General features: G+C 33.8%; 1 protein-coding gene across 5 annotated transcripts in view; it reads right to left on the bottom strand.

The window, feature by feature from the left end:
• Positions 1-18,967, bottom strand: part of Abca3 (ATP binding cassette subfamily A member 3) — a 121,382-nt gene that overhangs the window by 57,178 nt on the left and 45,237 nt on the right. The window contains exon 1 of one of the 5 annotated variants that reach the window (XM_073974593.1): positions 14,054-14,584. The exons of the other annotated variants lie outside the window; for them this stretch is intronic. The gene's annotated coding sequence lies outside the window, so the exon portion shown is untranslated. Of the gene's footprint in view, positions 1-14,053; positions 14,585-18,967 lie in introns of those variants that run through there. 5 annotated transcript variants of the gene reach the window in all.

Genomic DNA, 18,967 nt, shown 5'->3' with positions numbered 1-18,967 from the left:
AAGGCTGTACACTTGGAAATCGCCCCAAGATCGAAAAGGACATATTGTACGCAATCAAATAGATTTTATTTTGATTAACTCGAGGTATAAATCGTCGGTTTTAAAAACCTCAACCTACCCAGGAGCGGACGTTCCATCAGACCACAATCTCCTGATGATGAAGCTGCGAACAAAGATTGCTGTAATGAAGAAAAGAAAATTTCGACGGAAGTTCGACGTAGCGAAACTCAACGATGCAGCTTTCAAAACAAGCATACAAAACCGGATAAACCAAGAACTGAACGAAGTCAATAGAGAAAATGTTGAAAGCATATGGAACGATGTAAAGAGCAAACTCAAACCCATAGCAGAAGATACTCTCGGATATTATAAACGATCTAAAAACAAGGAATGGATGACACAAGATATATTGAAATTGATGGACCAGAGAAGAAAATATAAAAATATTAATCATGAATTATATTGGGAGCTGAATAGGGAAATTCAAGCTTCCATACGCACTGCAAAAACGGAATGTCTAAAAAACCAATGTCTGGAGATTGAAAGACTACAAAAACTACACGACGATTTCAACCTCCATCGAAAACTAAAAGAAATTGCCGGTGCATACCGAAAGACGTCATCAAATGTATTGTATAATAAAAGCAACAAACCCTTATTTGACATTGATGAAAAGAAAACTTTATGGAGAGACTACATAAAAGAAGTATTTACGGACGACACCAGATCAATCTTTGAGCAGCACTCCCAACAACATCTATCAGGAACAGCAATAGGTAGAGCAGAAGTAGAATCTGCAATAAAGTCGCTAAAAGATAAAAAAGCGTGTGGCCCAGATGAGATTCCCTCTGAAATTCTAAAATTAATAAATCATGAAAACATGGATCTCTTAACAAAATTATTCAACAACATATATGATACAGGCCAATACCCACAGGAGTGGTTAAAATCGACATTTATTACCATCCCTAAAAAAAGTCACGCTAAATACTGTCACGAGTTCAGACTAATTAGTCTTATGAGCCATGCTCTAAAAATATTCCTTAGAATTATTCATTCAAGAATATATCCGAAATGCGAAAGCGTAATGGGAACGTCTCAGTTCGGCTTCAAAGAAGGCATGGGTACCAGAGAAGCCCTTTTTTCCATAAACACTCTGATACAAAAATGTAGAAACGCCCAAAAAGATGTATTCCTATGTTTCGTTGATTATGAAAAGGCCGTCGACAACGTACTACATGATAAACTGATAGACATTCTTAACTCAATAAATATAGGTAAGAAAGAACTACAATGTATAAAGAGTCTATACTGGCACCAGACTGCTCAAATTGAGGTAAACGGAGAAATGACGGAAAGTATACCTATATCCAAAGGAGTCAGGCAAGGGTGTATACTGTCTCCATTGCTTTTCAATATTTATTCAGAACAAATATTTCACGAATCGATCAATAGATTGCGAAATGGCATCCATATAGGCAGTACGGTTTTAAACAACATTAGATATGCTGATGACACAACTCTAATGGCACATAACATATCCCAACTTCAGAACCTTGTGGATACACTCTCAACTTGCAGTGAAAAATATGGCTTAAAAATTAATATCCAGAAGACAAAATTTATGATTATAAGCAAAAAAGAAGAACACAATAACGCTATATTAAAAATACACAATTCAAACATACAGAGAGTTAAGACTTTTAAATATCTTGGAGCTACAATTACCGAACAATGGGACTCCTCGAAGGAAATAAGATGCCGAATAGAGTTGGCGAGAGATGCATTTCTGAAATACAAGCGAGTTTTTACCAGCCATGACGTCAATCTTGAAACGAAGACTCGATTTGTCAAAGCATATGTGTGGTCAGTCCTACTGTACGCAATGGAGGTGTGGACAGTGAAATCTGCCGATATTAAAAAGTTAGAAGCCTTTGAAATATGGATATATCGGCGAATATTAAAAATTCCTTGGACTGCTCATGTTTCAAATGCTGAAGTATTGAGGAAAATGCATTGCGAAAGAGAACTCATCACAGCCATAAAGAGAAGAAAAACTGCTTATTTGGGACATATTATGAGGAATCAAAAATATAAATTATTACAAAATATAACCCGCATAAAAATTTAAGGAAACCCCATTAGAGGAAGAAAAGAGTTAACATGGATTGATAACATCACGGAATGGACTGGTATTCGAGATGTCACAAATCTATTAAGCATGGCGAGAGACAGAGAGGGATTTGCAGATTTGATAAATAATGTATGAAAACAAATAATGTAGATATGATAATTGTAATTAAATTGTATTGGTCGCTAATATTCGGAAAACGAATGTGCAAATAAAGAAGAAGATAATAAAAATATTCCAGTACTGCAAGAATCTACTAATTTTTACTATTTTTTTCGATAACATAAAGCAAAAAATGTTATCGTAGTAAAAAATAGTACGTTCTTCCATGTTCTGGAACAGAGCAATAATTTCTATAGAATATTTTATTATCGACAATAATTTCTACTTAAATTTCCTTATCGACCACAGTTTCTATGACGAATGTTTCTATCGACAATAATTTCTATAGAAAATATAGTTGTCGGTAAATATTTCTCTAGAAAACATCGTTATCGGTAATAATTTATATAGAAAATATTGTTATGGTCAATAACTTCTATGTACAGTTCTGTTATCGACAATAATTTCTATACAAAATATTGTTATCCACAATAATATCTATAGTAAATATTGGTGCAGAGAAAAATTTCAACAGAACATATTGGTGTCGACAAAAATTTCAATAGAAAATATTGCTATCGACAATAATTTTCTATCGGAAGTATTGCTATCGACAATCATTTCTACAGAAAATATTGTTATCGACAACCATTCCTAAAGCGGGCTACACACGATCAGTTTTGATTGTCGATTTTTCGGAAATATCGATAAATGTCAAACTGTCCAGCAACCACAAAATATTTTGTGGTTGCCTGATGACTGACAAAAATTAGCGGCCACACTTGCAAGCAACCGATTATTTGAGCAAAACTGACAGTCAAAACTGATCGTGTGTACCCCACTTATAGAAAATATTCATTTCTAATAAAAATATTGTTATCGAAAATAATATTGGTGTCGACAAAAATTTCAATAGAAAATATTGCTATCGACAATAATTTTCTATCGGAAGTATTGCTATCGACAATATTTCTATAGAAAATATTGTTATCGACAATCATTCCTAAAGAAAATATTGTTATCGACAATCATTTCTAATGAAAATATTGTTATCGACAATAATTATCTATAGAAAATATTCTTATCGAAAACAATTTCTAGAGAAAATATATGGTATGTTCCAAAACTGCAAGAATCTACTAATTTTTACTATTTCTTCCGATAACATAAAGAAAAAATGTTGTAAAAATAGTAGTTTCTTGCGGGTTCTGGAACAGACCAATGATGTTCCAGAACCTGCAGGACTGTACAAATTTTTACTACGATAACAATTTTCCTTTATGATATCGCCAAAAAACATTTGTTATAGAAAATAATTTCTATAGAAAATATTACTATCGACAATAATTTCTATAAAAAAGATTGTTATCGAAAATAAATTTTAAAGAAATAATTGCTATCGACAATAATTTTTATACTGAATTCCTAGAGAAAACAATAATTTCGATAACGATATAAAGAAAACAATGGGTTTCGACAAGAATTTCTATAAAAATATTGTTATTGACAATAAGACCTACAGAAAATATTGTTTACGACAATAATTTCTATAGAAAATCTTGTTATCCATAATAATTTTATAGAAAATATATTTATCGACAATTTTTTTTGTAGAAAATATTATTATCGCTAATTATTTCTATGGAAATTTATATGTTATCGACAATAATTTCTATAGAAAATATTGATATCGACAATAATTTATATAACAATAATTTACGACAAAAATAATTTCTGTAGAAAATATTGTTCTCGCTAATTATTTCTATGGAAAATATTGTTATCGCCAATTAATTCTATGGAAAATATTGTTATGGACAATAATATCTATAGAAAATATTGTTATCGGCAATAATTTGTAAACACAGTATTTTAATCGACAATAATTTCAATAGAAATTATTGTTATCGAAAAGCATTTCTATAGAAATATTGTTATCGAAAATAATTTCTATAGAAAACATTGTTATCGCCAATTATTTCTATGGAAAATATTTTTATCGGCAATATTTTCTATACAAAAATTTGTTATTGCCAAAAATTTCTATAGAAAATATTGTTATGAACGGGAGTTAAGACAGTATTTGGTCTGTTCCAGAACTGCAAGAATCTACTAATTTTTACTATATTTTTCGCTAATATAAAAGAAAAATGTTATCATAGCAAAAATTTGTAGATTCTTGCAGATTCGGGAACAGGCGTATTGTAAAAAAATATATTTTCTGCTTTAGTTTTCGCTCCTGTTATCTCCCTTTGTTTTGATTTCTAATGTTAATGTAATAATTTGGTCTGTTCCTTAACTTTAGAAAATGGTAAAACCGGCAAAAGTACCAAAAGTTGTAAACTGCTCCCATATGAATTGTATAGTGTCTGAAGTAAAGGAACGCTTTTCGAGAAAAAAGTGGTAAAACTTGAAGATTCTTGCACGTAAAGGAACAGAGCTATTATATACACTGATGTAATGTAATCAGAATTATAAAGGTGTAGCATGTAGACCAGAGATCACAATGAGTTACTTGCCCCCGTAAGCCAATTGAGGACGCACAAGTTTTTTGGGCCTTTTGCTTTTTTAACACATGTGTTTTCTTGCACTCGGTGTTTTTACCACCACCACAAAAAAATACTTACGACGCATCAAGACCGTTGCTTGTGCGTACCCACTAAACAATTGTTGCCGAGCGCTCTGATGTTAGATTGTAGCAAGCCGCACATACGCTTGTTTTTTAGCATGTGGCTTATGAGTGTCAAAATCAGCTACTTGCGCACTTCTCTGATGTGGATTCCCCACCTTTTTGTTTCCAATCATTCAACAGTTATGACCAGACAGAATTTATGACAAACCCTTTTTATTATTGTCTGACCAAAAAATATAATAAACTATACGTTATCATTAATACAAATACTGTCTCTTTAGGGCATTGGGTGAGCCCATACATATATATGTACGTGTGATTTTCTACCCGTTTTGTCTGTCATTATCTATTACCAATGGCTTGGAATGGTATCAATTTCAATAGTACTTTCGATAAGTTCTTTTGTATATTTCAATTGATTTGTTTATAAGACTAATAAGGCTTGTGTACGTTTAAACAAATAAAAAAGGTAATAATAATACCAATTCAAAGTGTTACGTTCGTAACAAATATGATGTTTAGTAATAAAGGCGTTAGCGGGTGGTGCTATTGGTGATAACGGTCTCGGTCATGGCTTTGCTTTACAAATGAATCACTCGCTCGCCTATAAACAAAATTAATATATTTTTTATTATAAAACTAATTTTAAGGAAAATAACGCCGATAACCATATTTGCTATATTCTATTATATTTAAATATTTTCTCAAAATTTTTCTGTAGAACATAGTGAAGACAATACAATTTTCTATAAAATTATTGTCCACTTATTGTTGCTACAAATAAATTAGCATATCCACTAAATCAGCTGTTTATCTTAATATTCCACAATATTTAAGTGAATATTTTAAAATAATTCCCTTAATTAGTTGTATTTAAATATACAAATCCATTTTATTGTTAAACAAATTTCACCCTAATAGTATCGCTGAATTTTTCAACATTATCTGAGTGAACACTTTTATGAAGTGCAAATAGGAAAGCATGACATTTCTAAATTGACCATAATAATAAAATTCAGTTGGTGATAAGTATTTAAAAAAAGCCAAAGCATGACCACTAAGGAATACATTTATTTTGAAAATTCCCTGAACGATATTTAACGCATTTTATAACGAATGACTGACTGCAACAATTAACCTAACTACTCAAGGCCACAAGTACTCGGGGGAAAATCACTGGTTATTTTGCTTTAGAGATCAAACTATGGCATACATGACGTCATCATAAGATTTTGATAAAATACGAATGCTATAATAATCGATATAAATTAATGCGATGATATGAAATATCAATCAAAGTATTAACGATTTCATTTGACGTAAAAGACAACTGGAATTAAATTCCGACATTAATTTGTTGTTAAATGTCAACACAATATTTAGTAAAAAATACACTCTCTAGATTCTTTATGGACACAGCCAGTTCAGGTTGCAGAATTTTTTTAATCTGGACACAGAGGAACCATATCCAGAAAACTTAAAATAGATTTATACGAATGATCATATTTTCGTTGTTACAACAATAGCGAAAACCCGTACGAAAGGAAAGCAGTCACTCACTTCCGTCTAAAAATGCGTTCATGTATTTCGCAAGCTACCGTGCGACTGCCGTTACGTATCCTATGCGTATTAGGCAGCTACAAAGCAAGTGAGTGATTTTGACATTCTCTTTCTATAAGATACAGTCCTTTCGAAATACATAAACCCAAATTTAATGGAAAAGTGTACGTTTACGTGTTATTTCGTATGGCTTGTTGGTCGCATAGATTTTCGTTTCAAAGGCGTTTACATGAACAGAAAATGATTTTTTCCACTTCCGAAGCGCAAAAAAACCTTGCGTTCGACATACATAAACAGGCTGTAAATATGCATTCTAGTGAAGACCCAGGGAAAACAGATCGACGCATAACATTTGTTCGTCGGCTATAAGGCTGCCTTTGACAGCCCTAAATGGTTAAAGGTGTTAAAAGTCATGTCTGCAAAATTAATACGGCTACGCAGGATAATATGTCAGCTCGATAACTTCACAAATAAAGAGTACTTGCAAACACTTACCATGACCATTCTCTCGCCTTTTTCTTGAAACTTTCCAGTTGCCTTTTTGTTCAGCGCAACAGCTTTTGAACCAAAAACTTCCAAATTATTAACATTTGGTTTCCGACCAGACCGTACATCCATTGGTGTAGTGTTTTCCAAAATTTTTGATGGGCATCTTTTTCTTAGATATGTTGCAGTAGCAACCGCCTCGGCGCCTCGAGTCCAGATTTAATAAGAAGACAATGTCCCATTTCAACTAATGTGCGATTTGCTTTCTCCGCTACACCATTTTGCTGTGGGTTTAGGGAACATTAACTTCAAGATACCTGTTAAAATCGTTGCTATGGTATTCACCACCATTATTGCTTTTTAAAGCTTTAATTTTGCATCAACTTTGCAACTACACCATGGTCTTGAATGCCTTAAATGTTTTAAAAACTTCGGACTTTTTATACCCTCAGCATTTATGCTAACGAGGGTATATACACTTTCATACGGGCAAAATGTGCCTCATCGAAATAATGGTTTTAGACCCCTAGTATTTTTGGACGAAATGTGTTTCACACAATTTGGACTCGATTGAGCAATGTCCGTCCGTCTGTCTGTCTGGCTGGCTGGAGCGCACGATAACTCTCGAACGGTTCAATCGATTCGATCCACAATTTGGCTTTCGTAATATTTTGTCCAAACTTAGTTTAAGTTCGGAGATAGGTTATATCGGTCCACTCCTTCCGGTACCTTCCCCACAAAAGTACGAAAATGTTCGGAAAATTTGTACGTACGATAACTCTTGAAGGGAGTAAACGATTTGGTCCATACTTTGCAAATCGTGAAATGTCTACCAGGCTTAGATGAGTTTCCAATATACTCAATCGGTCCACTCCTTCGGGTACCTCCCACACAAAATTTGGGATAAGTTCTGTTTAGGACCTGCTCTCGAATCGCTTTGAGTTTTGTTTAAGCAACTTGTATTTACTGCTCCCTATACGACGGTACAAGTTTCATCAGGGGCAAGTCCACACTTCCTGAGAAAATAGCCCCAAAGTTGCAAAATAACCCTATGACACCGTGTGAGGTGGTTGGAGCGCAAAATAACACTCGAACGGATTTGTCGATTCGGTCAAAAATTTGGTCATAGTAATATTTTGTCCAAACATAGTTTAAGTTCGAAGATAAGCCATATCGGTCCACTCCTTCAGGTACCTCCCCCATAAAAGTTCAAAAATGTTCGGAAAATTGTTCGTACGGTAACTCTTGAAGAGAGTGGCCGAATTGGTCCATGCTTTACACATCCTAATATATCTACCAGATATAGGTCAGGTTCAAATATAGACTATATTTGTCCACTCCATCGGGTACCTCCCACACAAAATTTCGGATAAGTTCACTTTAAGACCTGCAATCGAATCACGTTGATTTTTGTTGAAGCAACTTGTCTCAATTACGATGGTAAATTTTTTTTCAGGGGCAAGTCCATACTTCTTGAGCAAACAGCCCGGGGGGGGGGGGTGTAAAAACCCCCTATGGCACCATATGTAGTGGCTGGAGATCCACTTCCATAATGGTCAATGTCGATCCATTCCTTTAAGTATCTCCCCCGCAAAACTTTTGATCTTTTATCCTAATAAACATTTTTGTCGGTTCATACATCCAAAATTTTTAAAACCCCTAAATACATACGTTTTTTGGGAAAAAATTGTTTCAATATACACAGGCTGAGAGTATATCTCTGTCAGCAAAGCTGACTGATACTTTTTTACTTGTTCTTCATGAAATATGTGAATATCCTGCGGGATTTAACATCGATAAATGTCACGAAGTGCTTTGATCCACCCAATGAATCAACTTTCATCGGACCACATACGTCCGAATGAATCACTTCAAGCAAGTCCTTCGATTTTCTCTCCGATTGTTTGGGAAACGATGCAACGTGTATTTTTCCAATCGTACACACAGCACATTTGTCGATACAGTAGAAATTGAATATCAATCCATTGACCAAGTTATTAGAGCATAACTCTTTCAAGCTCTGATAATTTAGGTGTCCAAATCTCCTATGCCATAGACTATCGGAAGTCATGGTAGAACAAACCAGGTAAAGTAAGTACTACAACAAATACAACTCAACAACAACCACATTAGGAATTTGTTTCTGTTTGTAACGTTAGTGTCATCAATAAATGTAAACAAAATAAGGAAAATAAAATAAATTAAATTATTGGAATTTAAAAAACTAATATTTTTCACATTTGATTGAATATTTTGGAAAATATGAATGAAAAGTCGTTAGATTTTCAATTTGAATGTTTGCATATCATTCCACTAAATGCATTATTTCTCGCAGAAAGTATAATTCTTGCCAATATGTTTGAGGTCGATGGAAATTCATTGAAAAGGAGAAGCTGTTTCAATTTCTTGTTTTTGAAATCAAAAACCACATGTTTATTAGGGCTTTATTTTTTCAAACATATCAAAATACCACACCATATTAACAAATGTTGTACCGCCTCTAAAAACGGTGTTTTAGTGTGCGGCTTGTCCTTTGGACCTGGAGGAGGTTACATGTCAATGATATGAAGGAGTCTTTATGGGAAATAGTTTTTTTTCTGATGAATATATTTTTTCTTCAAAAAATATATATCCCTAATATGCATCGAACATAGAAATAAATATATAAAATATCGTATGGAATTTGACACTAACATTACAGCCCAGTTCAGTCACCTGGGTATTGCTGTTACCTTTTCTTGTTCTACCATGATCGGAAGTGTTAATAGAACAAATTTGATTACTTACAGGTTGATCATCAAATACGAAGAAATCATTTTTTTCTGGTAGCTCTCAATAGTCGGCCTTCATCCATAATGACAGCACCGTCTTTGAAAAATTTGACGGAACATCCATTCTTAACCATCTTGTTAACGGAAATACAATTTCCATTCAACTCCGGACAATAAATGGCATTCTTCAGCTTAATATTTAACCCGTATTATAATATTTAACCCGTTAATTCGACGAAACCTTTTCCTTCGGATTTGATGGGTTTCTTGTCGGCTAACATTATCGTTTCATCCGAATCCTCAAGGATTGTAAAATATTGTTTCAAGGAACACATGTGACTTGTTGCTTCACTTTCAACACACCATTGTATTGAGCAACAGAAACAGCGATCAATTGAACGATTTGTGTCCACCATAATTGATCTTTCACTTGTTATCGTAGTGACCCTTTTTGCCACAAACAAAACATGCTTCTTTTTCTTTCTTTTGATCATCATTCCTTTTTGCTTTGATACCTACATCTCCAAATGCTTGTTGATTTGATGATATGCTTCCACTGGTGTCTTATTCTCACCGATCCCATTCTTCCAATAATTTCTGTTTTAACACCATAAGCGTAGTACGATTATCCCTTGTTTCCATGGCTATTACGAAATTTTCATAATCCTTTCCCAAACTTGACAATAGCATTTTTACCAAAAGTACCTCCTGGATTTGTATTCCAGCTTCTGCCAATTGATCTGAAATGCTTGAAAAATTCTGCAAATATTCAGACATATTTTTGCTGTCCTTCAGGTTGAAATTCAACAGCTTCTTGTACAACGACACTTTTTTGCATAGGACCCCTAGGCTTGTACATACCATTCAGTTTTTCCTAAGCTTCTTTTGACGTACTGCAATTCTTGGTATAGTTTAGCTGGGAAGGTTTCAAACAAAAAGTCAAAGAAGCAAGAGCCTTCTCATCAACATCATCCCATGCTTGGTTTTGTTCTGCCAATATTTTCAAAGAAGAATATGTTTGTTGAAACAAGTTAAAGCAAAGTATTTTGATACAAAGTGTTTTCGCAACACTGAGGGCTTGTTGAAAAAATATTCTTTAAAAAATCCGCGTCTGAGGGCTCATTGAAAAGTATTCTTTAAAAAATCCACGCTCTGAGGGCTCATTGAGAAGTATTCTTTAAAAAATCCACGTTCTGAGGGCTCATTGACAAGTATTCTTTAAAAAATCCACACTCTGAGGGCTCTTTGAAAAATATTCTTTAAAAAATCCACACTCTGAGGGCTCTTTGAAAAATATTCTTTAAAAAATCCACTCTCTGAGGGCACATTGAAAAATATTCTTTAAAAAATCCACGCTCTGAAGGCACATTGAAAAATATTCTTTAAAAAATCCACGCTTTGAGGGCACATTGAAAAAAAATTTCTCTAAAAAATCCACGCTCTGAGAGCACATTGAAAAATATTCTTTAAAAAAATCCACGCACTGAGGGCTCATTAAAAAATATTCTTTAAAAAATACACGCACGGAGGGCTCATTGAAAAAATATTCTTTAAAAAATCCACGCTCTGATGGTTCATTGAAAAATATTCTTTAAAAAATCCACGGTCTGAGGACTCATTGAAAAATATTGTTTAAAAAATCTGCGGTCTGAAGGCTCTTTGAAAAATATTCTTTAAAAAATCCACAATCTGAAGGCTCTTTTTAAAAAATATTCTTTAAAGAAGTAAGAACGGCGTTAAGTTCGGCCGAGCCGAACTTGTTATACCCTCCACCACAAGTTGTATTGCTGTAAAATGGAATAATTAGTTTCCTTTCGTGTATGAAGAAGACTTAATACAAAATTTCAGCAATTTCGGTAAAACAATGTGAGGCAACGTTCTATGGGTGCTTTTTCAAAACGTCGATCTATACCGACAAATTTCTGACGGAAAGTTTTTAGACTCAAAGAAGACTAAATACCAAATTTCCTATATTTCGGTAAAAGAATGTGGCTAAAACTAAAAAAATACCGAAAATCAAGAAGTAAGCTTCTATGGGGATATAGGAAGACGTGGACCTACACTGATAATACTCTTCTCGAATATTTTATTTTTTTATATTTGGATATTGACGTCACAACCTTCAGTATTACGAAAATCCGGAGGTACCGTTCTTTGGGGGCTATATCGAAACGTGGACCTATACCGACGATTTTAGTCAGAAATGGGGCAATATGAAAGCGTGGACCTGTACAGACATAATTCTGGCGAATAGTTTTAGATCACATTGAAGACTAAATACCAAATTTCAGCCATTTTGGTGGAATATTGAAGACACAACCTTCAAAATACGAAAAATCGGGAGGTACCTTTCCATGGGGCTATATGAAGACGTGGACCTATACCGACAAATTTAAAGGGGAAGTTTGAGTACCCCCAGCGAAGTCTAAATACCAAATTTCAGCCATTTCGGTGGAATATTGAGGCCACAACGTTCAAAATACCGAAAATCGGGAGGTACCGTTATATGCGAGCTATATGATGGTGTGGACCGATACCGATAATGAAGCTAAAACCTTAAAAATACCGAAAATCGGGAGGTACCGTTCTATGGGGGCTATATCAAAACGTGGACCGATATATCCCATTTTCAATACCAACCTCCTGCAAGTAATAAAAACTTCTGTACCAAATTTGGACTCCCTATCTTTAAAATTGCGAGCTGTATCTTGATTTCAACAGACAGACAGACGGACGGACGGACGGACAGACGGACATGGTCAAATCGACATAGAATTTTATGCTGATCAATAATATATATATATATATATATATATATATATATATATATATATATATATATATACTTTATAGGGTCTCCGACGAATATTTCGATGTGTTACAAACGGAATGACAAATTTAATTATACCCTCCATATGGTGGAGGGTATAAAAATCCACAAGCTAAGGTCTCATTGAAAAATATTCTTTAAAAAATCCACAATCTGATGGGGCACATTGAAAAATATTCTTTAAAAAATCCACAATCTGATGAAGCACATTGAAAAATATTCTTTAAAAAATCCACAATCTGATGGGGCACATTGAAAAATATTCTTTAAAAAATCCACAATCTGATGGGGCATATTGAAAAATATTCTTTAAAAAATCCACAATCTGATGGGGCATATTGAAAAATATTCTTTAAAAAATCCACAATCTGATGGGGCACATTGAAAAATATTCTTTAAAAAATCCACGCTCTGAGGGCTCATTAAAAAATATTCTTTAAAAAATCCACGCTCTGAGGGCTCATTAAAAAATATTCTTTAAAAAATCCACGCTCTGAGGGCTCATTAAAAAATATTCTTTAAAAAATCCACGCTCTGAGGGCTCATTAAAAAATATTCTTTAAAAAATCCACGCTCTGAGGGCTCATTAAAAAATATTCTTTAAAAAATCCACGCTCTGAGGGCTCATTAAAAAATATTCTTTAAAAAATCCACGCTCTGAGGGCTCATTAAAAAATATTCTTTAAAAAATCCACGCTCTAAGGGCTCATTTAAAAATATTCTTTAAAAAATCCACGCTCTGAGGGCTCATTAAAAAATATTCTTTAAAAAATCCACGCTCTGAGGGCTCATTGAAAAATATTCTTTAAAAAATCCACGCTCTGAGTGCTCATTCAAAAATATTCTTTAAAAAATCCACGCTCTGAGGGCTCATTGAAAAATATTCTTTAAAAAATCCACGCTGTGAGGGTTCATTGAAAAATATTCTTTAAAAAATCCACGCTCTGAGGGCTCATTGACAAATATTCTTTAAAAAATCGACGCATTGGGGGCTCATTGAGAAATATTCTTTAAAAAATCGACGCAGTGGGGGCTCATTGAGAAATATTCTTTAAAAATTCCGCGCTCTGAGGGCTCATTGAGAAATATTCTTTAAAAAATCCGCGCTCTGAGGACTCATTGAAAAATATTCTTTAAAAAATCTACTCCCTGAGGGTTCATTGAAAAATATTCTATAAAAAATCCACGCTCTGTGGGCTCATCGAAAAATATTCTTTAAAAACTCCGCGCTCTGAAAGCTTTTTCCTGTTTTCATAAAACCAATACTAATCTACATATGTTTTGTAATGTATTGGTGCGAAGGCCGTTTTTTGGTACGATAAGCACAAACTGCAATGTCATGTTAAAAGCAAGATTGCGATATTTTTAACACATTTTTATCATGGCTTATCGGCACCGTGAAGTCAATTTAATACTCTAATTAGCCAACAAATGTTAATAATTCTTGTGTTAACAAAACTGTTAATGCTAAGCATAAATAATTATAGTCTGGCCAATTAGTTTCCAAAAAAATGTAAATATATAATTAAAAAAAAACATACCTATTAATTATCCTTATGACAGTAATGTAGACAGGTTGTTGAATTTCTACAACAACTTAATTGTGGCTCACACTTCCTTGGTTTTGTTGTTAGACAAGCACACACACAATAGGGACAACTTGTAAGGATAACGTTTTATTTAGTTTATATCTCACTTGCACTTAAATACATGGAGTAAAAGTTGTTGATATTTATTATTCATAAATATTATATTACGTTGTTGCCATAAATATTATATATTGTGTCAGAAATTATTTCAAAAACCCTCAATATAATTTGTATTATGTTCCACACTCTATACACACACGCACGAACTAAATGTCCTTATTCACAAAGGGTATTGTCGCCCGCCCGTTATTGTTCTTAATGTCTTTCCACAAGCGCTATTTTTCCGACTTATGTTTCCGTTATCATGCTTTCATTTCCGTCAAACAAAACCTCAACCGTTCCTTGGCGAATACCAAATCGTAACTAAATCAATAACGAGTTCGTTCAATTGTTTTTTAGGCTATCATTTGATAAGTATTTCCCTTTTCCACTGTTGTTGCTTTTTATATTTCTTATCTATGGATCCCCCATAAAGATAACAAACCCAAATCTATCGCATTTCGATTGTTTGACAAGGGCGTCTGTCCCAAAACAATATCTGGTCATTTGCCTAGGCAAAAAAATTGCACTAAAATGGAGGAGTGAAAAATTGATTAGACTGGCTATCAACGAAAATAAGTGCAATTGTATTGTGAACTAGGCGAGCAATATAAAAATGCAAAACAAACGCGTACACACTCATCAAGAGTCACGCTGGCCCTAAATCTTAGGGGGTGAATAATATGCTCTACCATTTCTCGTGATTTACTTAAATTTTTTTTATGAATTTATTTTGTTATCAACAAATCATTGACAGATTTCCCATTTTATCGTTAAGTATTTTTGTTGTCATGTAATTAGGCAAAACTTGGAATTACTAATATTGTAAACAGTTTATTATATATTGATAAGTATCAACTTCAACTAAAAATAAGTCAATTAGTCAAATAACAAATAGATAAAAACCTAATTCATTAAACCATCAAGAAGCAATATTATTCTTAACGTCTGATGAGTCAGAATTCATCTGTAACTTTGTAGAAAACTAAAAAAAATAAATTGAATTGGAAAAATGTTATTTAATAATCCACGCATTAAATAATCCTCTGTTGCACCAAAAAAATATTCTTTAAATAATTCACGCTTTGGTGGCTGCACCAAAAAAATATTCTTTAAATAATTCACGCTTTGGTGGCTGCACCAAAAAAATATTCTTTAAATAATCCACGCTTTGGTGGGTGGCTGCACCAAAAAAATATTCTTTAAATAATCCACGCTTTGGTGGGTGGCTGCACCAAAAAAATATTCTTTAAATAATCCACGCTTTGGTGGGTGGCTGCACCAAAAAAATATTCTTTAAATAATCCACGCTTTGGTGGGTGGCTGCACCAAAAAAATATTCTTTAAATAATCCACGCTTTGGTGGGTGGCTGCACCAAAAAAATATTCTTTAAATAATCCACGCTTTGGTGGGTGGCTGCACCAAAAAAATATTCTTTAAATAATCCACGCTTTGGTGGGTGGCTGCACCAAAAAAATATTCTTTAAATAATCCACGCTTTGGTGGGTGGCTGCACCAAAAAAATATTCTTTAAATAATCCACGCTTTGGTGGGTGGCTGCACCAAAAAAAATATTCTTTAAATAATCCACGCTTTGGTGCCTACACAAAAAATATCCTTTAAAAAATCCACGCTTTGGTGCCTACACAAAAAATGTCCTCTAAATAATCCACGCTTTGGTGCCTACACAAAAAATATCCTTAAATAATCCACGCTTTGGTGGTGGCTGCACCAAAAAAATATTCTTTAAATAATCCACGCTTTGGTGGTGGCTGCACCAAGAAAATATTCTTTAAATAATCCACGCTTTGGTGGGTGGCTGCACCAAAAAATATTCTTTAAATAATCCACGCTTTGGTGGGTGGCTGCACTAAAAATATTCTTTAAATAATCCACGCTTTGGTGGGTGGCTGCACCAAAAAATATTCTTTAAATAATCCACGCTTTGGTGGGTGGCTGCACCATAAAATATTCTTTAAATAATCCACGCTTTGGTGGGTGGCTGCACCAAAAAATATTCTTTAAATAATCCACGCTTTGGTGGGTGGCTGCACCAAAAAATATTCTTTAAATAATCCACGGTTTGGTGGGTGGCTGCACCAAAAAATATTCTTTAAATAATCCACGGTTTGGTGGGTGGCTGCACCAAAAAATATTCTTCAAATAATCCACGCTTTGGTGGGTGGCTGCGCCAAAAAATATTCTTTAAATAATCCACGGTTTGGTGGGTGGCTGCACCAAAAAATATTCTTTAAATAATCCACGGTTTGGTGGGTGGCTGCACCAACAAATATTCTTTAAATACTCCACGCTTTGGTGGGCGTTGCACCAAACTGTGCAACATTTTTAAGATGATCTTCTGCAAACAATTCGAACTGAGGATTTTTTGAAAGTACAGACCCAAACGACAAGAAATCCTAGTTGGGTTTTGTTGTGTCAGATCCAGCACGGATTTTATGGCCCCATCTAAATATGGTTAAATATTGAGTTTTTAAAGAAATTCGGGGCAATATCTCTGAAACCAATGCGAATCTCCTTCTGACCTCTGAAGCAATTTTGTTGATAAGGACAAGAATAAAATATTTGGAGAAATAATGAACTCGAAAAACTACATTTATTGCCTCAAATTTCAAAATATATGCAAAAATGCCACAATTTTTATACATTTCGCATCGTATTTCCAAAACCGTTAATTTTTTCTGAATATTTTCTTTTGGAAAAATATTCCCCGGAATGTAATACACAACTCTTCAGAACATGTCATTGTTGTAAAATGCCTCTATGGCATTATTTTCAGTACATTTTTCAACGACGATTTAATAAAAATGTCAATAATGTAGTGAAATCCAAAATGCGAGAATAAACTGTTGGTGTGAACTGTGTTTGAAATACGTGTTGTAAAAAATATGATGCAAAATACCGCTGAAACAACATGAAGTAAGCATTTTAGAGTTTCAGAATGTTCTAAAGAATTGTTGAGAACTTTATTTGGAAGATTTTTGCAAAAGGTTACTTGGTTCCACTCCCAATAGTTTAGCCGATATTGACCAGAATTTCAGCAATTATTTAACATTTTCTATATTTTATAGATTTTGATGCCCTAGATGGAGTTTTTCTTATGTGGTTTTTTTCAAAAGTTTAATAACAATATACTACTAGTTTAATAACAATATAATAATATTGCTAAAGACAGCAAGGACAAACTCCCATTCGTTTCTGAGATAAAGGCCTGATAAATGCAAAAAAGTGTAGATTTAGCCCGGTACCATAAAATGCGAACTGGATCTGACAGGACAAAACCCTACTAGGGTTTTTGTAGTCTAAATATGTACTTTCAAAAATTGCATACTAGAAGTTGTTTGCATTTTCAGTGTTGCATAGTGTTATTAAAAGCCCAGTACCCCCAATGATGAATGAAAGAAATACAGCAAATGATTTTTAATTATGATGTTTTGTTTAATATCACTATGCAACACTGAAAATGCAAACAACTTCTAATATGCATTTTTTGAAAGTACATATTTAGACTACAAAAACCCTAGTAGGGTTTTGTCCTGTCAGATCCAGTTCGGATTTTATGGCCTCATCTAAACCGGGCTAAATCTACACTTTTTTGCATTAATCAGGCCTTTATCTCAGAAACGAATAGGAATTTGGCCTTGCTGTCTTCGACAATATTGTAGCCCTAAACTAGAAGAACTTATCTTTTGAACAGACCATATAAGAAAAACTCCACCTAAGTCATCAAAATCTATAAAATATAGACAATTTTACATAATTGGGAGTTGAACAAAGTAACCTTTTGCAAAAATCTTCTAAATAAAGTTCTCAACAATTCTTTAGAACAATCTGAAACTCTAAAATGCTTACTTCATGTTGTTTCAGCGGTATTTTGCGTCATATCTTTTACAACACAGTTCACACCAACAGTTTATCACCGCATTTAGAATTTCATTACATTATTGACATTTTTTTAAATAGTTGTTGAAAAATGTGCTGAAAACAACGGCACAGAGGCATTTTACAACAATGACATGTTCTGTAGAGTTGTGTATTATATTCCAGGGAATATTTTTCCAAAAGAAAATATTCAGGAAAAATTAACGGTTTTGGAGATACGGTGCGAACTCAATAAAAATTGTGGAATTTTTGCATATATTTTGAAATTTGAGGCAATAAATGTAGTTTTTTGAGTTCATTATTTCTCCAAATATTTTATTCTTGTCCCCATCTACAAATTTGCTTCAGAAGTCAGAAGAAGATTCGCATTGGTTTCAGAGATATAGCCCCGAATTTCCTTAAAAACTCAATATTTAACCATGTTTAGATGGGGCCATAAAATCCGAGCTGGATCTGACACAACAAAAAAAAAAATCAAAAAATCCTCAGTTCGAATTGTTTGCACAAGATCACCTTAAAAATGTTGCACAGTGTATTACTAGCAGACCCCGGTCCGCGTTGCTGGCCCGTCGTAATGAGTTTTAATGACAACTTTTAATGGACTTTATGCCTGGCAATTCAAAAATAGGTATTTTCCACCTCACTTCTTCGGTCCATTTTCAAACCGAGGAGGATTTTAAATATATCAACTGATTTTGTCTGTAACCTTTCCTTTCTCTTACGGACTTTGTCGGATTTTTTCGCCCGTTGATGCTGTTTAGGATTTATTATCGTCCATGTATAAAAGTAAAAAATGGATAAGTCGAATTCTCCCGCTTATTGAGACTTGTATGTTTTAGTTTTTCATCTCTGATGGACCGTTAAAC

The sequence above is a fragment of the Musca autumnalis genome, unplaced genomic scaffold (genome assembly GCF_047663935.1).
Source record: "Musca autumnalis isolate F117 unplaced genomic scaffold, ASM4766393v1 scaffold_3, whole genome shotgun sequence".
Classification (NCBI taxonomy): Eukaryota; Metazoa; Arthropoda; class Insecta; order Diptera; family Muscidae; genus Musca; species Musca autumnalis.
Note: the sequence above shows the minus strand (reverse complement) of the source record. Positions and strands in the feature narration are given on the sequence as shown.